General features: G+C 36.9%; 1 protein-coding gene across 2 annotated transcripts in view; it reads left to right on the top strand.

Moving 5' to 3' along the window:
- The window catches only part of NEGR1 (neuronal growth regulator 1), a 526075-nt gene that overhangs the window by 62388 nt on the left and 437136 nt on the right, over nucleotides 1-26551 (top strand). The window lies entirely within an intron of this gene.

Below are 26551 nucleotides of genomic sequence, written 5' to 3'. Positions count from 1 at the left end.
TTCATCCATCGATGGGTACACTCTCTTGTAGGTTTCTACCAGAGGGTCTTTTTAAGACTTCTTCAAGCCACCAGTTGAAGAAGGTGGGTAATAGTGTGCAGACCTGTCTGACATCTGCCCTCAAGTCAAACCAAGTACTCTGATCATGCCCCACAAACACTAATGCTTCTCTGGAGATTTTGTATCATCCTTTTTACATTTTCACCAAAGCTAACCAGATGTAGGATTCTCCAAAGAAGTTTGTGCCATATACTGTCAAATGCCTTAGAAAAATCCACTAAGACATGGACCACTTATCCATCATTTTCCAGCACTTTCTCATATAGCACATGCATATTGAATATTTGCTCTGCTGTCTAAACTTGGCTTCTTCTTCAGCCAGAAAGTTCCCTATCTTGGTCTCAATTCTCTTCAGGATGATGCACAACAGTATTTTGGTAGTGTGTCAGTTATGTGATATTGCAGTAGATTCCACAGACAGCCAGGTCCTCCAAAGATATATAAGTGCCTAAAGATGTAGATAGGTGCCTAATGGGATTTCCAAAATGCCTAGACACCTAACTACTACTGAAATCAATGGGATTTGGGTGCCTAGGCACTTCTGAAAATACCACTTGCCGCCTACCTGTGTCTTTAGGCACTTAATATTTTTTAGCCTAACAGAATATTCTGTCTAACTCTTCCTCCCACTTCATACTTATAGTTATATTTTTAAAGATGCCTATCTGGGAAGTCGCTTTAAATTGAGAGAGGCCATGAACAATTTCTTGATAATCCTTCTATAGAAAAAATAAGATTCTCTGTAGCTTATCCAAATTTTCAGTCCTTCTTTTGTCAGTGTTACAATCCAAATTTATTTTTTGCTTTTGATTTTTGTCTCTTGTAATCATGGTGTATTGTGGAGATGACAATGGCAGCTTTGGCTTTTGATAAAATTTGGGGAAATAGCTTCTACTGGTCACCATAGCCAAGTTCAAAGGCAGACTTTGTTGCCATGTTGTAGCTGTATTTAAATTAAAACCTATGATTCCTGATTATCTTCTCCTGGGCTAATATTTAAAAGAATATAGCTTGATACTGCACCTATTGTGATTAGTGGCTTTATGACAAGGTTGTTCAGAGAATAAGGTACTAATCAATGTAATGGTGACTGAATTGGGCTGGGAACATTTGGAAAATAATAAATGAAATATAAATATTTGGGAAGGCCCTTTGTCATAGCTCCATTGACTTCAGTGGAGTTCTGACAATTTAAACCAGCTGAGCCGCTGCCCCCAGGGGAGTCAGAGGAACAAATTTAAATATGGGTGCCCACAAAACTGAACAAGCACAGTTTTCCACTCACAATAAACTGCATCTGTATATGCAGCTTGGCTAATCAGACTCCTACATTGACAGGCCTTGTTCTCTGTGCTGATCACTTGCACCTCTGCAAAGTGGTATAAACGCTGCCATTCTGAATTGCTACCATTTTGCCCAAGTATAAATACCCACATAAGGTGCAAAACTGTAGAGGATCAAGTCCTCAGAATGCAAGAGCCCAATTTGCTTGATGAAATGGGGGATTTTGAAGTTAAAATGATAATGTGCACATTTTTGTGGGCACACTTACGTTGGCGAATTTGACAAAAAAGACAAAATATTTTTTCATTGTCTGTAAGACGTTTTAGATATGGGTAAGAAATAGGCATTATATGTTTGGTCAAATTCCCTTGGATTCAATAATGTTACTCAGATGGGACAAATGTTGCAGTCACATGCACAGCTTCTTTTGACAGCACTAGATGCCATCTGCATGCATCTGAGAGCAGAATTGGGCCCACTGACTTTAGGAAATCTAACTATTTCTCTAATCATATCAATAAAATATTACTCCTACCATTCTTCAAAAAATGTTCATGACCTGAAAAAAGTTATGCAGCAATTGTAATTCACACCCCTAACATTTGTGGATTACAATTAATGGTTGTTTTTATTTGTTACTATACCAACCTATATTTACTAACTTCCTCTTATAATTGGAGGAAATGTATACTTTGCTGTGTTGACTGGGGTACATTATAGCAGGACATACTTTTACTATCTTAAAAAACCCTCTTTCACAGCTGTGGATAAATTATCACTGTATCTCTTAAGATTTATTCCTCTTTGTTGCAAATTGAATTGAGCAGAACTGATTCTTTTTTACAGTTTCTCTCTAAAATTTAAAGAAAAGCAAGCAGTATAGCTGCAGTCTATTTGCAGCTAACTCTTATTTTTTGTTTTCAACAACTGCATGCTAATGGGTTGTGAGTTGTCATGTGTCTAAATCACTTCTTTCCCAGAAAATCACAAAGGAAGTGGCTGAAGAGGACAAAGTTCAAAGGCAGATGGAAATTTCTCTGATTGTTCCAATAAGGGGTTGAGCTGAGCACTCCAATCCCATGAAACAATTTGTATGGATTGTTCACAAACCACCCCATGTTCCTCTAAAGGGTATGTGGGAGATGAGGGACATCCATCCATGTGGAGGCCCTGTCACACTGTACTGGCTCTGTGGCTTGTATGTTTCTTCAGCATTAAACTGAGCCTTCTGTGAGCTGCAGAGAAGGGGAGGAAGATGTTGCTGTGGAGGAATACAATTAGGCTTTATTACTGAAGTGTTGTATTTGAAGTTCGTAGTAATGATTTTATAGTTCCATATGTGTGTGTGGGCCTGTATGGGAAAACTAAAGTCATACAGAATTTGGCTTCTAATCCTGGTCCTGAGCATCTTAAATTCCATGGGCTCAATCCTCCAATCCCACATTTACCAAATTTGTTGTGTTAAAGTCAATGGGAATGTGTATGAAAAGGTATTTCCAGGGTTAATCCTAAGTGAGATACAAAATGATATAATTCAGGGAAAGATGACATGGACCCAATGGAGGAAAGAGTGGGTTCTTCAAGATTTAAAGTTGTCATCTGATTCTGGCCTTTTCATAAATGAACAAAATCCCTGAGTTCATTATAAATATACAAAGTGTTCTTATTTTACTTAAATCAATATTTTTAAATCAGATTTTCAAATTAGCTCTAGTGTTGCAAAATCTTTATGGGAAACATTAATATCTTCTATCTATTATCAGATTCCTCCACAATTTTAAACAAAAGAGATCTCTACTAATTTTTAGCTTGTATTAGTATACAATATCCTAAATTTCTGGCATTGCATCTTGTTTTGTTGCATTAGCATAAATCATTGCCTTACCACTCTGGAAAAGTTTAGCAAAACAATAACTTTCATAAATACTCCCACATTTGATCTGTTTTTGTGAATAAAAATGACCATTACTTTGAAATGAAAACTAATATTCTTGGTTTGCAAGGGATATGTTGCTGAAAGTATATAATAACCTTGTGGAAATTATAAATCCTGGATTGTTACTGATGTATTTTTTTCTTATTGTTTAAAACATTTTGTGTCTCCTCAGTGAGATCAATTTGTTTTGCTGTATTGTCCTTTATAACATATAATGTTTCTGCTAAAATCAACTAATATACTATGATTTCAAAATATTGGTGTTTGCTTGCCACCAAAACTTTCTTGTGAAACACTTGCAGTCCTGTGCAACTGCAAGTTCCCCTAACTTGCCCACTGATAGACGGGAAGACAACCACATTTCATTGCTGGCAAATGTGGCAGGAGAGTTGGGTATAACATTCCCTACAGTGGTGGCCCAACTTTTCTGAAGTTCCAATAAAACGTTACTTGAAAAAACATTATGTTGGAGTAGAAAGGTTGCAATGAGCATGAATGGTAAAAAGATTAGATCAAAAATTTCCTAGTGTTCATTACTTTGGATGTCTCTATTTTTTGGGTGCCTAACCATATGGTTGCTTCTAAAAATGATGTTCTCAATAAAGGAGTAATCACTGGATTCGTTTAGAAGGTGTTTGCTGATTGATAGCAACAACTGTAGCGGTGCTTACTTTTGGCACCCTGTGAGGTCTTACAGCTGTTCTTTTTCTGTTAGAGGCTCATATGCTCATAACTGCAAAAGAGAGGGGGAGCTAACTGATGGCATGACTGACAAAGTAGAGAAATTTCTTTGTATGACTCCAGACAGGGAGGTCAGAAGAAACCTGAACAGTACTGAATTTCAGTCCAGGTATTTTAGGGTCTTTTTCTCTCTCTTTTCAGCCATTAATAGGTTGTAAGTGCGTAAGTCTCTAAAAGTAAAATAGATGGGACAAATTCAACACTCAGTTGTACTGAAGTCAATGAAATTGCATGAGTGTAAGGGCAGTGTTTTGGCTGTTTAGTTGAACTCTGCTGAGGCAAAGCAGGAACTGGCATATTCCATAAATAGAGCAGAGCAATCCCATGCCTAGGTATGAATCTATGGCTTTTCCAGCATGTCTCTCACTCCAAGGAAAGGATAAACTCATTTGTCCAGACTCCTGGAGGTCCAATACGTTGCCAACATCCATTTTAAAGATAGGAGCCATCTCCCTGTTTAATGTGCTCTCTCAGTGCTTATAGAAAATACTGCTTTTGCTTCTCCCATTTTTGTCTTCTCTTCATCCTTGGGACTTTTGTCTTTCCACTCCCCACAGGCTGTTTTCAGTGAGGAGGCATTTAGATGGTAAAATATACTATATTAAACCGTAATATAGTCTGTCTTTTTCAGCTAGTTGGAATATGAAGCTGGGTCTGAGAACTATTTGTGTAAGGAGTCTTGTTGAATTTTTAATTTTTCTTTTTCAGAAGATTCTGCATCCATCTGATGCTTTTGAAATTTTGTCTGTGCCTGTTTTGAGTGGCTGAGTGAGATCCAGTGAAGCCTGTCAGCACTGTTGCAGAGGAATGCCGGCTGGGAAATATTGTATGCTGCTGGCAGAATAACAGAGGGTGGAGATGAAGAGTGTGCCAAGTAGGAAACTTTGAGAGAAGAGAGAAGGAAAACTGCCAGCTAGAAAACAGAATGCAGCCAGCAGATCTAATAAATAGAGAGCTAAATTTTAGCATGGGGGAGGGAGCCTCCTATCACAAGGGAGAGACTGAGACTGAGAGAACAGTTGTTAGATGCAGCTTAGTGAGGAAAGTCAGCAAGAGGCCTAAATAGTTTGAGTCACTTGCATTCTAGTATAGCCTTCTTGTTCACTGTGAGCTGCCAAGCAATATCAGGTGAGAGAATGAGTGCACAGGGCCACTGCTGTGAGAAGATGCCATAGAGAGAGGAGTTAATTAGAGGGTCTCGGAAACAAAGAGTTGGTGTGATACACTGGGTGCAGAAAATTTGCTGTGGGAAGTGAATGCATGATAGAACCACCTGCTGTAAGCTAGAGGATCCTGAAGATTTGAGAGAATTTTTGTTGGACATTGCAGTTGTGGAAGTAGAAAATGTAACTCTATGTTCAGAGGCAACAGGGTGTTTAGAACTCTTGTGGCTCTACTGTATTGACCCTGCCTAGGTGAATCTGACAGGAAAGCAGATACAACTGACTTCAATAATCTGACAGGCTCTGCAAAATGCAGTGTTGTTGTAGCCATGTTGGTCTCAGGATATTAGCGACAAGGTGGGTGAGGAAATATCTCAAAAGCTTGTCACTTTCACCAACAGAAGTTAGTCCAATAAAAGATACCTTGCCCAGTTTGTCTTTCTAAGGCTCTACAAAATAAATTCATTTTTCATTTAGTTACGCATTGAAATGTGGCTGAGGACACTGAATGATTTATTTTCTTAACAAGACTTGCTCCAAGTTTACTGATTCTTGAGTTTCTCTAGCTGGGTTGATGGTGATCTCTTTGGTACCAAATGTGGCTGCTTTATTTAACATCATAGCTCTACCTGTATGGTCTGAGATACAGGACAGGGATTTAATTTCACTCGCTCACAACCTATGGACATTAACACTTTTCATATCTTATGTCCCTTTACTCACCAAAGTCCTGTCATCTCATATCAGTACTGTATTGGAGCTTGGGACTGTAAACTCTTCTAGAAAAGACAGTGGAATCAAAGTCCCTTGAAATCTTCCAGTTGGAACTTGACAGTTGTGGAGATAGTCTAGTGATAGAAGAAATACGAGAAAACTGAAAAATCCCATTGATTAGTGGAGTAGATAAACTAAATGATCAGTGTTCAGAGACTGCTGTGATGGACACTATGGAAGTAACTAAGACAATTGCAATGTTGTCATTACCAGTATTACAGTAGCACTGAGAGACTCCAACCAAGATTAGGGCCCCTTTGTGCTAGTCACTGTACAAACATGTAGCAACAGTGTTCTTCCCCAAAGAGCTTGCAGTCTAAATAGGCAAGACAGACACAAGGTGGGAGAGGGAATAGACACACACACAGATGAATTGACTTGCCCAAGGCCATACAGCAGATCAGAGCTGGACTAAAATTCAGATAGATCAATAATTTCAATGATCAATCTCTAGCAAATCAATGTAACAACCTACGGAGCACCCAAACATAATGAAGGAGGTAACCCCATGAGAAGATGGCATTGAATGCACATGGATCAAAAGATGATAGGTAATTTTTAAGTAATTAGTTTGGTTATAAAATGCTGAAAGTTTCATTCTGTTAACTGACAGCTTGGGCCACCTACTTGTGGGTGGGTCTTTTGGGTGATGTCATACTTAAACATAGTAGTATCATGTCTGTGGTTCATCTTTTACCACCATGCTTTTCAATTCAAATAGATGGTGTTAAGTGTCTAAGTTTGTAGTTCAGTAAATGTATAGTGGATTTGATTTATTATTAGATTATTCTGGCATAAACCAGGGTACTGGATCTTTGTTGGCAAAAGTCTTCCTGGAGGGAATGGTGGTAGCTGACTTGCCTCCACCTGTAACCCACCTCTCCATGTCCAGTGCAGATCACAAAATGAAGTCAGTGATACACTGATTTAGCACCTGTAAATCCTGTGCAGCCCTGACCACAATTTAAAGCTGTCCTTCCCTGGTGGAATCTGTGAGATTTGTGCTGCTGCTATCACCACATGCTCTCCATAAAGATGAATAACCTTATAGTGCAGCTTCCCTTGATAGTGAATAGGTTAGGTTAAATTGCAGCCCACCAGTATATACTTAAATTGTGCACATTGGTGTTAGCCTGCTTGTAATTGCCTCTGAGACACTATGACTAGTCTCGTTAATGTGAGCCATTGTTTCCATGGGAAATGGTGACTTTTGCTCCTGAGAACTTGGACTTAGACGTATTAATGGTGTTTGGTTATTGTGTGATAACAGCTCCATTAACATGTGTCACTGCTGTTCTAACACAGAATAAGGTGGTTGCATTTACAGTTTGTTAGCTTGGTTGAGGAATTTTGAAGCTGTACACTCGAAATTTCTTTAGAGTCCTTTCTGTATCTCATAGATATTCAATTATGAACTTGGTGGTAGAATACGGTATGTATATAATATGATTGCTATACTGTAGCATTTATTGAAGAAATGTTCCTTATTTCCATAATAAAGAAGCACAAATAGTTGAACCTCTTCCATAATTACATTCGAGTAATCTGTTTTTTGGCGATAGCTTCCAGACATCCCAAGCTTCCCTATATTAGTTAGCTTTATTTTGTTTTCAGCTCACTGTTAAGAAAGCTTTTCTCTGAAATTAATGGTCCAAGAAAGAAGGTCTCCAGCAACCTGACCATAAAGGTGTGTTTTCTATGTGGTGTTTTAATGTATGAGAATGCAGGATTAAAGGATGGTTGTGGAGTCCAGCTTTCTGTGATTTTTTTTTTTAAAGCAGCAAACATTTTAAGACTCTTTTTGTAAAAACAGATTGAAAATTATCTTTCCTCCGTATTGTCTTTGTTCATTTTTTTCTGAAGTGAAAGCAGAAGGTTTTATGCAAAATTTAACTGTCCCTTCTTTTAATAGTACAGTAAAATTAGTTTTCGTAAAAGATTCATGCTAAGAAAGAAAGTGTTTGAGGTGTATTTTACCTTTTAATTATCAAGGAAAGTGAAGTACAGAGTAAATGTACATGATTAACTAAGGCTCTGATTTAGTAAGGTACTTAAGTATGTTGTCTAACTTTAATTATTTTACTGTTGTTTATTTTAAAAGGTAGATGGAAAGAAAAACTATAGTTCACCATAGCAAATCATAGCAGAAACTGCAATTTCCGAACTAGCCTGAATCTCCCAATGTTATACCAACACTTAACTGTTGATTTTAGCTGTTAATATATGCTAACTGCATAATTTAGTAATGGATATTGAGATTGATTTTTCTTGTACTATTTAGTAGAATCTACGCAGATGGTGAGGATGGCATAGCAGGCTGTAAAATGGATCTGAGAGAGAGAATTTCCATACCAGAGTTTCCTGCTGCATTTCTTTGAATGAATAGGCAGAGTTTATTGTTGTGGCTGATGAAAATTAAGCCATTTCTTCAACTTTTTCTGTTGATACAGCTGCAACTAAAGGTAGCTTTTCTAGTCTCAAGTATGAGACACGAAAAAATATCCATAATGAGAAGATACCAGAAGATACCAGATACTAGAAAATAATTGGTACGAGAGTGTAATTACAAACATTTTATACTTTTCCCTTTTTGTACACTGATTTCTATAGCTATAAGGCATATTATGGTCTCTTTTTTTTTTTTTTTTTGGTCTACATATACCTATATAGGTTTGCTTCCAATGTGAGGTTTCAAGAAAAAAATAGGCTTCATTTCTAAAACATTGTAGATAGAAATTTTACAAAAATGTTATGAAATATAACAATTCCAGAGCATGCAAAAACAAAAACAAAACCTTTTGAGGAGCAATGAAAATTCTTTCTTCTTCTCTGTTGCCTAGCTTGAATGAAGTGGAATTTTAAATGGAAAGCCTCTTGAAACAGCAGAACCACATTGTCCCCACGCTCCCTGAGCATGTGAAACTCCCTGGTGCTATCCTACTTATATAGCACCCATTATAGAGCTATGTGCAAACTGGATTTTTTTGTTTGGGTGGTGTTTTGTGATTTTGAAATGTCATCTCTTCTGGAATGGAAGAAACTCCCAAAATACAACATTTTCTACAATCCAAAATTCTGAAAAAAATTGCGTCAGATCAATCAAAAATTTAATTTTGACAGTCAAAATGTTTTGTTTAGATTTCAACTTTAATTTATATCATATAGTACAACATTTTAAATCATTGAAATTGAAAGTTGTTTCAAAATAGAAAATAAAAAATTCCATTCCCAAAAGATGGAATTTTTGTTTATAAATTTTTGTTTCAAAATGAATTTTCTTCAAAGGTGACACATTTCTGCAAAACATTTTGCGTATGATCAGTTAGTATATTTGGACAGAAAAATGTTCAGTCAGAGAATTTCTGACCAACTCTACCCTATTGCCATAGTCTCTCAGTGCTTCACCATCTTTAACATACGTATCCTCACATCATCCCCATGAATCAGGGAAATGCTATTTATTATCCCTATTTTACAGAGAAGGAAATGAGGCACAGAGAGGCTAAATGACTTGTCTAGTGTTCCAAGGAAAGTTTGTGGTGGAGTAAGGATTTGAACCTGAGTTGTCTGAGTAGTAGGTTATTAGCCTAAACACTTGACTATTCATCCTTTGTGTACCAATGATCCGTGATGGGACTCGGGTATCAGGACAATGGGGATGTCTGGTTGGAGCCTAGGAGCAGCAACTCAATTTATAGAAATTATCCCTTAGTGCTTCATGAATAATCTATAGGCTGCATATTGTTCCATTGTAATATTTGTCAAATTATTTCTCAATATCAAATCAATTAAAAAAACAGGACTGTAGGACTCATGAAACCAAAAATAGCCAACACTTTGCTACATGTTGTTTTTGACAAATATGCTCATTATCTCTAGTTAGCAGATCAGGCTCCTGCCCCCGGCTGTTGCCTTCAGAGAGCTATGAAAGTTCATCCCACATACAGTTGCAAGATCTCTGGGATTGGGAGGTGGCACCCCCTCTGAATTCCACAGGTCCCCAAGACCTCTCCACCTTTAAAAGATGATTGGAATGAAACCTCAGAAGGCCAGTCTCTTGAAGTTCTCCTGACCATTTATTCAGCTCCTGATACTTTTTGTTCTCTAGCGGTGGGCTGTCCAGCCCTGGTGTTAACCATACCCTAGATTCCCCCAACTGTACCCTTTATCATTATATGTTGTTATTTCTAGAAAAAATGTCTAGAAAAAAACGAACACTCTCATCTCTTTAGTTTCGTATACAAATTGACTGCTGAGACATCAACAGTTTTGAACTCTTCCAAGAAACCTAGATCCAGTTTCCAGTGACTAAAGGCAAATTTACGGTTTTTCATTAAAAGATGATGTAATGTCAGTTTCATGTTGTGTTTTAGGGTTTGTTTGACCATGAATCTCAGTTTGAAAATTGCAAATGATGTGAACACCGTGAAGGTTAAAACCAATGGAAATGTCCATGCAAACTCCTCTGGAGAAAAGCCAGAGGGCCAAAGAGATCATTTGGGGTCCGATTCTTCAAAGTGCTGAGCACTCATACTCCCATTGAAATAAATGAGAGTTGAGGACATTTATGGAGACAGACTTTTAGATCTACCCTTAGTTGCACATGCAGTTCCAGAGAAGCCTGCTGTTATTGGAGTCAATGCAAGCGGAACCAGCACATAATTATCTGAGAAATGAAACCTGTAAGCTTTTCCAAGCAGTTATTTTCTCAATATGAGTCTTAGTGCTTTAGCTCTAGTACATATATATCACACTTATATAATTTGCATTGTGGTTTTGATATGATCCTGTAAGGTCCCTGGCACTCCCTTCTGAGTTTCTGTACTTTCACAATTAGTTAACTCCCAGCCATTTGCTCCTCAAATTAATTGTTTAAAAGGTTGCTCAGTGTTCGTGCTAACATAGTGCTAAGCAGTAAAAGATACAATACAGTGGGACCCAAGCAGACTTGTTATAATTCTTATTCCTTCCAGTCACTAATATAAAAGTTTGATCAGGTGTTTCTTACATACTGAAAACATTTCTTTCTTTTTTCTCAAATCCAAGGAAGAGTGTGAAATCTATCCTTTCCAATGCACATTTGGTTCTCATGTATATGCATTAGGCCCATTAAGTGACAAAGCATTACAACACTTACTTTCTACTTAGTCATTTCTGAATCTTTTATTAAACACACTTGCTTTTGTGTTTTGCAGTTAAACCACAGCCCACCATGAACAAAGTATTGGTCTGCCTTCTCTGTAAAAACACTTCCAGATCTATTATTGAGTCAAATAACAATGAACTACAATAAGTCTTCCAACCCATATTTCCTTTTGGCTTTCAAAATGAAACTGGTAACTTCCAGGACATTTCACTCTCAGAATGTTCTATTAGTGCAGTGTGATGCTGGAATGATATTAAAATGTCTTGCATATTAGGAATAACTTTTATGCACAGGACAGCTCTCTACAGTTTATTGCAAACAGCAGGCTTAACAGCTATTCAGAAAGGTCTCCTCAGAGCACTGGCCTAGCTCCCTAAACGCTGTCAATGGCATCATTGTCTGGTGTTGAATTGCAGTAAATGAGAATTGCAGCAGATAGATCTTGTGCACAATGGTGCTCAGAAGGTTCAAGCTGTCATTAGGAGGCTGCAGCTCCTTTAATTTTTGGTCTACTGAGTTGGGAAAAGGCTTTCTGGATGTGGAGCCAAAGCATCTACCACAGCTTCCATCCAGTAGTCTTATATCCTTTTATTAAATGAATAGATCTCTTGTGGTTTAGGGTTCCCCAAATTAATTTTAAAAAATTGGGGGGGGGGGGGGGGAGAGGAGGTTAATAGTGGAATTTGAGGCAAATAATAAAAAATAAAATCTTTATTTTAAAAGCCTTTTTGAAGTTTAATTTCCTATCCCACCTGAACACTTTAGGGAATTTAGAAGTATTTTTATATAATATTCTAGTGAGGAAAGTTATCACCAAATAGTCTGTTCTTTTTAGCAGTAATATTGTTCATGCTTCAGCACCTGCTTTTTCATCGACGGTAGCAGCTGTTTGAGTTGAAAAAAGGAATGAGACCTTGATAGTTTCATACTCTACCCTATTGTATATTAAGTTAAAACAGCTACTGTAAATCTGACATATCTTGGAGGAAGCTTCTAGTCTTTGGTGCCTTTCTAAATATCAAGTTGTTATATATTTCTGAGAACTTTGGGGAACCTTTTCCTTAGAAAACAAACAAAAATCTATCTTATGGTTTTAGCATAGAATTTCACTAAAATGCATGAACAATTCAATTCAGAGCTCATTATATCTTGCACTGTAGTACCAGAGCCTATTAGTGCTTGAAAGTACAGGAACTGTTTTTGGCAGACAGAATAATTCTTCCTTCTAGATCATTCTACAGTGAGGTTAATCATTTAAATATTGGCATAACTGACGATCATCTTACCAGAGTAAATGTAAAATATGTTAGGTGTTCACAGCATAAAACGCAAAAAGTAATGATCTACATGAATATTCTGTACTATTTATTCCAATGGTATTGATTCAGAAGCTATAAATAAATGAGGATAATTATGATAATGTTATAAATATTTATTGTGCATGTTCTGGACCAGATCCTTAGCTGCTGCAAATCAGCGAAACTCCATTGCATTCAGTGAAGCTAAACCAATTTACTCCAGATGAAAGTCTGGTCTTTGATTTTTATGAAGGAAAATCTAGTAAATTGTGGCTAAGTTTTTGCCCTCCTTCTGTGAGCATGTATGTTTTAGAAAGTGATGGAATCATCATTTCACTGTGTAATGGCTGTGGCCATGGAGAAGACATGCTAGTGTACTCTGCAAAGTGTATGCTGCAAAGATTACAGCTCCATTTTGGTTTACTTCACAGCAGAGTGTAAGAGGAATTTGAGGGCAGGTTAGGCTGTGAGGGAGTAGCAAGAAATGGTCTCTGGGTCTGTGATTACATGACTGTTAACCAGATCCCCAAGTCAGGGGAGAGTAACCAGTGGGCTATAACAGAAGCTGCCACATTGCTGCACTGGTGCTACCTGTCCTGTGCTAGTTTAGGTAGGGAGCATTTCATCCATCTGGCTACATACTTCTCCTGCACAAAACCAGTGTAATTGAATTTTGTGCACAGGTCAGGATTCATCTACAGTATTATCAGAAGAGAGTCATATACCAAAATAAAATGTGCATGGTGAGTTCACATTGTATCAAAGTAAATATGGAGTAATGTCAATAATCTGTTTGCTCCAATTATTGATATATACTAGTTTTATATAGGCAGAATCACTGTGCAATAAATCCAGGTGCTAGTTAATCCAGAACTAAGGTATGTACAATAGCTTTGAAATGTCATTTTATGTCAAAATCAACACAAAGCAAAGGCATGCTATGAATTTGGTGTTGTGTCTGAGAATTGTAATTTTCTTAAATAAGTACTCTATTTTAAAGTAGCTGAGTTACATTCCAGTCATTCTAGGGAAAGTAATTTCTTCTCTAGGAGACTGGCTGTCTTTTGCCTAGTTCTGCAAAGTGCTGAGGACCTTCTGGATTGTGCCATAATGAGCCTTCATCATCAGTGAGAGTTGTGGGCATTCAACACCGCACAGAAGGTGCTCAGAACTGTGTCAGAATGCCATGAACACATGGAATATTCAAAGACTATTATATCAACTTTATAAATGTTATATGTATCTTCATGAGCTCGTGACTGTATTTCTGATCAATGGGGGAACTGCATGATATTCTTAATACCCTTCATTTTCATTTTTTACTGAGTTTTCCCCCTTCCCAAGTTCCTGGGTTTTGATAAAGCAATTATTAAAGTTTTACTGATTTTAAACCTGAATTTTGCAAGTGCTGGAAATTCCCTGACCTGGCTCCCCACACAGAGTCCCCACCAGATGCACAACGTGCTTGCGCAGAAGAAGGTGACTGGCTGGCCACTACTGCTGAGCTGTGGGGCAGTGAGATTGGAAAGGAGTTGGGTACTGGCAGCCAAGAGGGACTCCCTACCCATCTCGCTCCCATATAACCTGTTTCCCTGCCCACCTTGTTCTCTGACAGTCGGGGAGGGAGGAAGAGAGGAGAAGGAGATGAAGATGGGTAGAGAGCTGGTGATAGCTGTCCGCTTTCCCTGCTGGACAGAACTCCCTTCTGACCTTGGACCTTCAGTGTGGCCCCATCTACTTCCTATGAATAGCGTGGGAGCGAAACAGGCAAGGAGCCGGGTCTTGGCAGCTGAGACTCTCTGACCACTGCAATGAAAGGTCCACAGAGAGCAACAGACTTTGCTTTATGAAGGCTGGCTTGTCACTGGTTAATCTTGTCAGAGAACAGGGACTGCAGGTGCTGAACTAAAGTCAGATCCTCTAAGGTGAACAAGTAAATTACAGGACTCTGCAGCCTAAATCCCCAGTTTGGAGGAAATGATTCCCCCCCAAGAAAGGTGACAGCTAGAGGTCTGAGATCTAAGTGAGATAACCTCAAGGAGATCACAAAGAAGTCAGAGGTGCAGTTACCTCAGGAACTATAACAAGTACCTTTTTAAGATCAATCTTTTTATGATTTTACAAAAGGTGAACGTTATATATCCTGAAGTAATGTCAATGTAATGAAATCTTTAAAATGTAGTGAGAGGGCCATGTGCAAAAATTGCAAGCATGCCTATGTTTATGCAAGCAATACAGTCAGTTGCCTGTGTAATGTCAATATGTGCGTGCATTTATGGTTTGGCATGCAGTAGCATGACTGTATGTGACTGTTTCTGTCTTTGTATGTGTTAGTGTTTGCAGCACTGCAGTTCAATTCATTATACTCTGTGACCTGAATTAAAAAACTCTATTTAGTGCAGCTGAAATGAAATTAAAATATATTTGGAACAGGTTTGCAACTTAACTTTTCCTTCTAAAGTGTGTATAAGTGATTTAGAATGTAATGTATTATAGAGATATAAGGCTAGGTCCTCAGCCAGCACACATCAGCATAGCAACACTGACTTCCGTGGAGCTATAATGGTTTACACCAACTGAATATCTGGCCCAGAAGTTAGATACAATGAAATAATATGAGACAGAGATGAACTCCAGGGGTTCTGCCAATCACATATCTGAAGCACAGTGCAGAAAGCATACGGTGGTATCGTTTCATTGCCGTGTAAATCCCTTAGCAGCAATGCAGTTCAGAAATGATTATACCCTTACACCTCACCTAAGTTCTATTTAGTACTATCGAAGTACAATTATGGTTCATTTTGAACAGCTTTCTTGCCTCATTTTTCCTTCTAAAGGATCTGAATATTATTCTAAAATATTTCGTATATTCTCAGCATGTACTGGAATGTACATAATGCATATTTTTACAAATGATGTCATGGATACACACTTCAGGGGGAACAAAGAAGTTGCAAAACTGTTCAAAATGGACTTTAATTGTACTTTGATACCACTACAAAGAACTTTTTGAGTGAGATAAAGATATACATGAATTCCATTGTCTCATATCTGAGTTTGCTATAGAGTTAAACAAGAATCAGAACAAAAATTCCTAACTAAAATTTTGAATCCTGCAGGATTCAGTTTGAGATCGGTTTCAGGAACGGAACTCTACAGTTCAGTTTGATGCAGTTGAAAATGAACTGGTTTCTACATCTCTTGGAGATTTAAGCTCATGAAATTTAATCCCCCAAAGGAGTCCCATTCTACTTATGTCCATTCTTAGCCTCCTAACATGCCTCAAAGCCCCAGTACTTAAAGTTGTTTTCTGAGTGGATCTGGTGGTCCTCTCTTCTCTACCAAACTCTCCTCCTGGCCCAAGTGGCTCCTCCTTTTGATTGGGGTATTCAGATTTTGCATGTTTTGTTATGCTGCAGTCATCCCCCACTTTCTTCTTCATGGAATGTATTGCACCTTGGACACAAGCTATGTCCAAAAGGATTCAAGGTTTGAGGTGATTTTCATACTGTCATGCTGTTTCAATGACTTGCTCAATCACAGCTATTAATCAAAGAATTCAGCCATAGAGTGGAGAGGAAGGCCATGAGTTCTCATTAGTTTGGTAAAGCAAGTATTGCAGAGAAGGACAGAATGATGTCAGGAACCTTTCAGAAGAGAGCAGGCATGGGGGAATATCATTAAGTAGATAGCTATGTAAATAAACTTCTTGGTATTTCCAAATCAAAATTTTTGATGATTGCCCTTCATTATGTTATGTATATAAGTAAACATTTCTTATAACTAGGCACACCGTACTAGATATGATTCTTAGCTATGTACAATGATCTGATGATCTTATTCTACCAATTACAATTCTCCAGTCTAGACCCCATTAAAACTCATGCTATGACAAACATATGCTCTGACAGTTAGCTACACCTTTTGCTGAAGTAGATCTATAGCTAATTGGGAAGCAGAGAAAATATTGCTACAGCACACTGGTAAACAAGATGGTTTCAAGTTGTTTGCGTGTTTCAGAAAAAAATAAAGACATTTTTCTTCATTAGGGTGCAAACTTCATTCCCTCTCAGTTGTTCTTGCATGATAACTTCGATAGTTTTCCTTGGGAAGAGTGAGCTTTTCTTTTCTTTTCTAAGACATGGCATCTGAGCAATTTCTTTACCAAATATTAGTTTGAAAAATAAAGGCTCAGGAACCACCAGCAGTAACTGCAGAAGCAATAAAAATGTTTGTGTTTTATTGGCGAAATAAAACGTATGGATAGCATCTGCCTTAGAGAGCAGAGCAATCCTATCAAAACAAAGTCTATTTGCCTGTATAAAAGAGGAAGAATATTTTCTTAATAGTAAACATGTTGTAGAGGAGAAATGTTTTACGTACAAAGAAATAAGAAGGTGCCTGAGTCCATTGCTGGAAAAATATAGCTTGTGTATTTAATCTAGTCTTTGTTTCTCTCAACTATTTTCTCTGAAAACAGTGTTGCTTGGAAGCTTTATTGACCAAGAATCTCTACTTAGTGCTGCAAAACCATTTGGATTCATTTTACAAATGTGTTTTGTAAAGGACAGCTGAAAAGTTCAGAGAATGATTCAGAGACTATAGATAGTCATGATGAAAACAGGTGGATTGAGAGTATATAACAATCATGAGAGACCACAGAATACTGGTTCTAGTAGTGTAATACGTGGTTAAGCTACATTTTCCTCTCAAGAAGTGACATATTAGCCTCCTGCTGGAGACAACAACTTTAACCCATGTTTATGTTTATAGATTTTTTCCTTCTCTTGTGTATTTACTGTTTTGTTTATCTAGTACTGGAGTAGGAGACTGAGCAAATAAAACTCAAATAATAACTGGAGTTAAAAAAAAAAAATCTACTCTGTTTAACAATTATGCCTCATTTTAACATAGTCTCCCGTACACATATTAAGAGGGATGTTACAGCATCACCTAACCATTGCGAAGAATTGAAAAGTGGTTGTCTTCAAATAACTTTTTATTTCCAAAAATACAAAATATGTTAGAGATTGGCAATTCAAGTTGAAATGTATGGATGCTCTTTGAAATGGATTCTGCAAAGATGCATGTTTATGGATAACTTTATATACTGTGCATAGCCCCAACAAAATGAATGATTGAAGTCAATAGGACCACTCGTAACGCGTAAAGTTAGGCACATGCATAAATCTTTGTGGGATTGGTAAGAAACTATAAAAGTAGAGCTTCAGAAATGTAGAAAAATCAACTATTACTTTACTCTTTTATAATAGCTGGGACAACATGATATACAATTTCATACAGTTTCTTCTCATATTAGTCCTCATGGTGCAATCAGATCTGCCTAGACAGAATGCTGTGCCTGTGAGTAGCGCCACTGAAGTCTGACTGCAGGGCTGAGACTGAGTTTAATGGGTATCTAGGCTCTCAAAAGTGATTTCTTCAGTCAGCCCACAAAACAGGGATTGTGTAATCTCCTCCAAATTACCAAAAATGACAACACATCACTATTTTGCAGGAGCTATACCATTGTTACTATCTACAGTGAAACTGTATTTTACACCCTGGAAATACATTTGTGCTAGCAATTTGCTTAATTTCCCTAATGTGAAACATACAACTCTGAGATATTAAAGAGAAGAACTGTAAAGAGGGAAAAGTTCTTCTAAAAAAACTGTTACATTCTAGATAATTTTCTACTTTTGAGGATTTGGATTGCAACAAAGGCAAATGGTTCTGAAGAGCTACAGTGCTTGCCAAATGTTAATTATTCAAAAATGGAAATCTGACTGTCTTTGGATAATTGATAGGGCTACTGAAATGAGTGATTTGCCTGCTCTTGAAAGATTGTCCTTTAATTTAAACTGTTATTTGGAAACATTCAATAAAATATGGTAGCTCATTGAAAAGTATGATTAATTTCTCATCAACATTTAAATATTAAATTTGGAATGAGCAATTCTTGCTATTAAAGATTGTATTCACTTAGATGAACCTAAAAGCCAGGTTTTCTATTGTAGGTACTTATTTTATTGATTTATAAGATTTTTTTATAGCACTGACCACAAAAGAACGAGTGCCTATGATTGTACATACACCGTACACTGGTTATGTTTCTGTGTCTCAGTGCATTTTTGTGTTTAAATGTAAAGTTTTAATAAAATGCAATTTTTAAATCAGAGAAACCCATATAGTGAACCAAAATAAAAGGAAAATCTCTCCTACCTGAAACTAAGTGCCAATTCTTCAACGAGATTAGGATCAACATTTTTGTACATAGTAGAGGGTACTTAATTATGGAACAGGTCATCAAAGGTAGCAATAGGGACTACAGCTGTAAATGGAGTTAACGGTGCCCTTCTGGAAAAGAAACATGGCAATAAATCTAGGTAAAAAGCTGCTATAAACATCCTTAGTCCAATCCAGACTTGGATTGGATCCTGTCCAGATTTTGTACAATGTTTTGACTTTTCTTGGAGCACAATGCTTTATGGACCAAGTAGCTATCTTAAATTCAATTTTTGCTTGTCAGGGGAAGACATTTGCTTAATCTTATGTATACTATCCCTGATCACGTAAAATATTAATTAACTAGCGTATCTGTATTTTTCTTTACTTTGTGTAAAACACATACCAACATTACTGGTTGAAGTATAGAAATAGGCTATGTGAGCATCAGCACAGAAATGTTACTATATTAAAGAAAAAGGCTGGACAATATAATGCAACATGAAAGGTTACATCACTGCTTTACACTCAGTGGACTGGCTCCTCAGCTGCTGCAAACTGGGTCAGCATCACTGACTTCTATGATAGTTGAGGATCTAGCCCAGAATATGTTTGATTACAGCATACAGGAATCTATTGTAATCCAAAGTACATTTAAAGATTTCTATACTGTAATACATAAAAGTATAGAACTAGAAAAGCTACAATAAATTATAGGTAAGAGGGTATCCAAGCTATTTCTAGTAACCAGCATGACTGTACTAATGGTAAAACCGACTTCATTAGTGTAGTTTTAGGATATATTCGGAGTTTTTGTTTTTTTGTTTTTAATAATTATCTCAATATTGAGGCGACAGTGAAATTCAAATTCAGATACTTGTCTTGTGCTAAAAGCCTTAGTGCCACATTTGCTCTTTAGGCACATTGCAAACATGGTTTGAATGTAACAACTGCAGCATTGTATTAGTGCCAACTTTTAGTCTATAGCAGCTTCATAGCCATAGCTGCATGCTGTTCCATTTCAGAAATGCCCTATTTGCAACATACTCTAATCAAAATGAGTTCAGAACTATTCATTTAATATGGATAGTAGTAAAGGGCCACTGAATTCTCACGTAAGATTTTAAAAATGAACTTCTGTACCTTGTTACATTATTTTTTATATCATTAGAAAAAGTACAGAAAAGGATCTTGGAGATTTTTGGGTTTTGCAATGATCAAGCAGTTCAGTCAAATGAGAACTAGAATTTGTCTCAAATGTATTCTCAGAAAATTCTGTCTTTCAATCTGGTTCCCTTTTCCCCAGTTATTTTTAACCATGGTTAGTGCAAAGATTCTATCACAATCACTTAAACCTCACACTTTTAATGGGGAAAGCTCAGCCAGGGTTCTTTTTTCCATTATACATTCTTTTAAAAAAATGATAAATTGCTTTTTCTTCCCAAGTCAAAGTGTGTCAGTTACAAATTCATGGTATCTTTCTAGGTTGAAAGGCTTGTTCTTCATGACAGGTGTCAGGATCGCTGGTGATTCAAATTAATATTAAAGGACAATAAATGAATGTCAGAGGAAATCTGCAAATCTTCTCAGTCTAAGACACTCAGCTTTGGACCTTTAATGCCTATAAAATATGAATTGCTTCTAGGCAAATTATTGAAGGATTCAGAGCAATGATATGTGAAGAGCACAAGATACAGCTGACAGGCTCTTAGAATGCAGACCCAAATATTTTAGATACCATCTGGACATAAAAATAGGAAATCTAGTATAAATTTTGTGTAGATTTATTGATATCTGTTCAGAATTTCATTTATTATTTTTCATTGTTAATACACAGATGTACTGTTTTACAAATACGTATTCCAAAATATGTGGTACTGGAATTTGAAAATACTATTTTTTTAAACAATGTTCCCAGCTTATACATTAGCAGAAAGAACCTGTCAGCATACTAAGGACTGAAACAAAGAAGAAAAAATTTCACTAATGATGAAAATCTGGCCTTGCAAGAGCCTTTCCATTGCACAGATATGTTCTTTCGTATTATTTTTAAACTTGAACATTTTTATTTCACTTCGTACTCTTTCTGTGTAGTCTCCTTTATTCTGCTGAGGCTTCTTAGAAAGCAGTCCCTTGCATTTGCTAGTATGATCAGTTCAAGGTGTGATAAAGTGCAGGTCAGCCTTCTGATGTTTTATTGTAGTGTGAAATAGGCACAACTGATAAATCTAAGGGTAGTTCCTCAGCTGAGCTAAGAGAATTTTCACCAGTTGAGAATCTGCCTCTATTCTTCTCAGAACTTTGAGAGCCAATTTCTACAATCACTGTCACATAGCTGGAAGTCAATAGCTAGGCTTAGAGACCACAAAGATTCAGTGATTGAAAATTAAAAATACATTGGAAAGCATACAAGCTTTGCAAATGTTTGGAAAATATGTGGACCGCATCCATGCAAAAGAGAATATTTGCTCAGTGCGTAGCAAGAAATTTGGAGGCCCCCTATAAGGGAACCTAGGCGACCTCTTCCATTAATAATATTCCATTACCAATTTAATCAAAGTATACAAATGATGTATAGACATCAACAACTAATAATGGGCTATGAATACTTTTGAACATAAACAAACAAATTGTCTGTCACATCTTACTCTTTTCAGTGGATAACCACTGAAAAAAAAGTATAGAGAATGTTTTTCTTACCTTGTTTATGCTGAGTATTGGTGTGCTCTTTCATGAATTCTTCTATCATGTCCTGGAAGTTCAGTGTCTTGCAAATGTCACTTTCTATGGACGATGTAACTAGTCCTACCAAACATTTTTGAGACATAGTAGACAACATAAGTTTTTATTAACGTAAGCTTTGAGAAACTTCTTTCTGCAGACACCATGGAGATTAGAACTATGAGAAACATTCATAGAGCAATAGATGTGTTTGGTACACCAGGGACAAACTGTTCCTGAAAATGAATTCAAGTATCTCAAGTGCGTCCACCAGCTTTGGCAAAATACCAAAAGGGCTCTGGATTTAATGTACCAGATCATACTCATCTACATCCACAATATTGCCATAAGAACCCATCAGCACTGATTCCAGGTTACTGGAAACATTTTCCAATTCACTTATTTGAAAAAAGTTTGCAATGTTTTTCACATCACACAGGAATCCAAACACATTCATATGCTCTCACAATGATTCAAAATGTTCTCTCAGCTTCACCAGAGAAGCATATATAGCAATATTAAAGAAGTCAAATTTAAATCTCTTCTGCATCACTGATGATTTGATCCTCTGCTTTGTAGCTAAGCAACTTTTTTCTGCAGACTCATGTTTCAGCTAGTTCCGCAGGCACTGACATTTCTTCTGTTATCTGTATAGTAATTAACAATGCCTCTTCAAATCTATTTTCATGATAATTCTGTATTTCTGTCTGAGTGGCTTCAATTAATTTACTGACATCATCAAGACAAGTGTTCAGCTCTTCAGTTTTTTGCTTATGAGATTAATTTTAAATAGTAAATTGTGCCAAACCACAAGTGAGACGATGAACCAAAATGAGGAGGCTTCATCCAACAGCAATCCAGCTTCTGCATATACCCCAGTATCTTTTGTCATTTCTCTCAATTTCAGCGCTGCCAATTGCATACTTTGTGTCTCAAACTGCAGAGCTTTGACATTTTCAGTTTTGCTGTTCCATCTTGTGTTGGACAGAGGCTTTAATGTTGTTTTCATATAGGATTTCAAAACTATCCACCTACTGCTTGAAGCTACAAATAGAGAGTACATACATTGAAGAACACACAAAAAAAAATGTTTCCAATGAGTTTGAGGAATGTGCTGTGTCACTCTGCACTAGATTAAAAAATGTCATCAGCAAAGAACAAAAAATGCATTTTTGTTCTTTTGAGTTAAATGAGCTAGCACACCTTTATGCTGTCCTCTCATGTTAGCTCCAGTGTCCGATCCCTGTCCCCTGTAATTATGAAATGTCATACCATGTATGGTTAACTCCTGAACTATCTCATCTGACAGAGCCTTTTTGGTAGTTTCCTGCGCACTAAGAAATGATAGGAAGTGCTCTTCAATGTTGACTTCTGTTTCTTACATCTTAACATATTTCAAAACGACAGACGGTTGCTTGTGACTGATATCAGATGTTCAATCCAAAATAATGGAATAATCATTCATTTTGTTTATGTTAATAATTGTAGCTGTTGCCTTTTGAGAACTTCAAAATGATATTTTGTCTTGGAGGACTTAAGTAATGGTGTCTTTCTCCTTTTGTGAAGAACAGACTTACATTTTCTTCATCACAGGCTTAAATTTATCCATTAAGTCAACTTGGCCTAAGAAGTTTCCATTTCCACTCTCATTAAGTTTGTCATGGATCCACAAAATGCTTGGTTCCATTCAGCTAAGTGAAGAACAGTGGCCACAATTCTTTCAAAGACACTTTGCAAGTGTCTCAGTTTCAAGCAATTATTGTGAAGTGTGGTCAATTACAAATTCAGTTTTCAGTGATGGTTCCAATTCTCTCCACTTCTCTCCATTTCCAATGCATACATGGTTTTTCTTATGAGTTTTGAGAATCTTGTAGATATATTGCAATTCCTGAAAACCACCATCAATGAGACTGTGCTCACCAACACCAGATAATTTGCAACAAAAACATAACGCTACATTCGCTTTACCACACTACATGAGCTAATGTCGTTGTACATTTTCTCTGTTTCAATTTTCTTTCTTAATTTTCTTCTGTAAATATTCTTCCGTTGTGACTTGGAAAACTTTTACCTTTAACTTGCCAGGGTCCATGTTTCATTACAGGTATTCTTGTTTTGTCATCTATGAATCTGAGCAATGCTGAAGAATCACTGACATTAAAAAGAGATACTGGAATTAACAGAACGTCTTTTGAGTTGTGGCTGCTTGTTTCCACTTGTTGTGATATAGAGTTATAATGGTTATACAATGTTTCTTGATCCTTATTTTCTTCATGCACCTCTAAATTTTTTTCTTGATCAGTTTCCTGGGCTGATTCTACATTTGAAGAGAGACCTCTCAAGTGCACCTTTGTCTTTTAATTTTCACACAATGCACAGTCAACCTGTGGAACTCATTGCCGGGGGATGTTGTGAAAGCCAAAATTATAATGGGGTTCTGAAAAGAACTAGATACGTTAATGGAGGATAGGTCCATCAATGACTATTATCCAATATGGTCAAGGATGCAACCCCACGCTCTGAGTGTCCCTAGCTTCTGATTGCCAGAAGCGGGGAGTGGATGACAGGGGATGGATCATTCAACGATTGCCCCTTCTGTTCATTCCTTCTGAAGCACCTGGCACTGACCACTGTCAGAAGACAGGATTCTGGGCTAGATGGACCATTGGTTTGACCCAGTATGGCTGTTCTTACATTTTTATGTAATCTGCTCCTCTCTCTTTTTTACCTTCCTTTTTTGCTGTACTTGATATAAATTTTAAATTTCCTAAAACTTCCTCAATCCTGGTGCTTCTACAATACAATGGTGATTCTGGGTAGTTGTGGAGTGCAGTCCATAAAAGATCGAAGAGACAAAAGGAGATCTTATTATTAATCATGTTTATTATGGTAGTGCTAGCAGCCAACTAACATGAGCACCTCATTATGCTAGGAACTGTATAAACCAGAGAAGTAGATGGTTTCTTCTTGCTGTGTCCCTGCCAGTATAAGTATCCCATCCTTCCTGATGGTTACGTTAATGGTGAAATGGGCTGAATGTTGCACATCAGATAATCAAAGGGACTTTGAAGTTCATTGGGTTGTGCTAGCTCCTTTTGGACTTAGAAGCAATTATATAACTTATCTTGAGTGGACATGAATGACATGATAGGAGCGTGGGTGTTGCAGGTAACGTTAAATATTGGAGGATACTGATCTTTTGGAACACGTATAATTACCTGAATTTTGGAGGATCTCTGTCAAACTATTTTTCAAGGATCTGGTCATACCATATAATAACTATTACTAGAATGTCAGTTTACCCCATAATGTAAAAAATACAATACTATTTGTGAGTATTAAACAATATTCTGTATAACTTCAAAATGTAATGTTTTTGTATGGATTGCTTTTGCCATTTTTAATATGTTATATATTTTTTGGCATCCTTAGGCACTAAACTCTAGTGAGTTTATGGCTGTTGGGAACAGCATTATATGGCAAAACTGTTATAATTTATTTATGTAAATTTTGAAGAAGCCGGTCTTGACCATACATATTTATACAAAATTAAAAATATTACAACCAACAGTATCTTAAAAGATAATTTGCCATTGCTGTCTAACCTACCATACAATAATTCAATTATCCAATAGTTATTATGGACATTACTATAAATAACAATACCCTGCATTCAGTTTTTACAATCTTCTCATACTATGGCCAATATCAAGGCCCCTCCTGTTTGGATCCCTTTGTAGGATAAGGCTTTATATAGGAAACCTGTACAGCCTATAGGAAAAGGTATATTGCTGAAGATGGGTTAATTGAGGAAGGATACATTTACGTTTCCACAGTGAATGCTTTTTTATATTTATCTCTGCCTTTAGAAATGTGCTTTTTGAAACCATTTTAGAGAAATATAAACAAAAGTTTGACAAGTCCAAGTGCACAGTAACTGGCAATAATGAACACTTTTACCTAGTGTTATCTCTCTGTTATTGTGGAGAGCTTGTACTGTCACACTCAAAATCTGCATAGTACATATAGTCTGAACTCATTTATATTTATTGCCACCATTGGAGCAGTAATATCCCAGATGTCTTGCAGGAAGGAAATGTTATTTCACAGAAAGTCAGCAATATTCAATGGAATTCATCCTGTCTAGAAAGGGTTCCCCTTACGGGACAGGTGGGATTGTGAGGCTGCAGGACCACACTGAAGCAGCCACATGAATTTTAGTAAGAACCTTTATTATTACAGCACATCTTCAATTATCTGAAAGTCCTGGGGAATGTGGCTAAGTTAAGGATAATTGATGGAATTTTCAGTGTGCAGTAATTACCCTGTTTCAAATAGCAGAGCGTTTGGATAATTGAAGCTGTACTGTGCTATTTTGTCATGCACTTAAAGAAACGTGACTTAGTAAATACAAGAAAAATCTGTGTAATCTTGCTGCTTGGCATGTTGCCTAAATACTGTATATAGGAATCCAACTTGTCTTCATGGCAAACCCATAGGGGCAACAAACTTCTTAGGGCAAATGTGATCCTTGAATGTATATAAAGGGAGCAGTGAATAGGAACAGGGAGGTGATTTTAACTCAATTTACAGCACTAATGAGACCAATACTGGAATACCATGTACAATTATGGTGTCCACATTTTAAAAAGGATGTGAGAGGGTGCCGAAAAGAAAAAACAAAATATTTGAGTGTAGAAAATATCTTACAGTAAGAGACTTAAACTAAACAGATTGAGCTCTGTATCAAAAAGAAGACTGAGAGGTGATTTGAATACAGTGTATAAGTACCTTCATGGGGAGAAAATACCAGCTACTAAGGGGTTCTCTTATCTAACAGAAAGCATAATAAGAAACAATGTCTACGAGTTAAAACCAGACAAAGTCAAATTAGAAATAAGGAACACGCTTTTTAACAGTGAGGGTAAGTAGCCATTAGAACCAACTAGCAAGAGACATGGTGGATTCTTTGTCTTTTGATGTCTTCAGATGTCTTAGATGCCTTTCTGGAAGAAACGCTTTAGTCAACAACAAGTTACTAGGCTCAATATAAGGGTAACTGATTGAAGTTCTGTAGCATGTGTTACACAGGGATCAGCCTAGATGATGTAATTGGCTCTTAAAATCTTTAGTAGATTTTTTTTTTGGTTTAAATCTAGATATGACCCAGTTGTAGTATTCCATATCTCCAAAGATGAAG

Source organism: Emydura macquarii, unplaced genomic scaffold, assembly GCF_026122565.2.
Source record: "Emydura macquarii macquarii isolate MOO-44397 ecotype Brisbane River unplaced genomic scaffold, CSIRO-AGI_Emac_v2 contig_2481, whole genome shotgun sequence".
In the NCBI taxonomy this organism is placed as follows: domain Eukaryota; kingdom Metazoa; phylum Chordata; order Testudines; family Chelidae; genus Emydura; species Emydura macquarii.
This window is presented reverse-complemented; position numbering and strand designations above follow the sequence as displayed.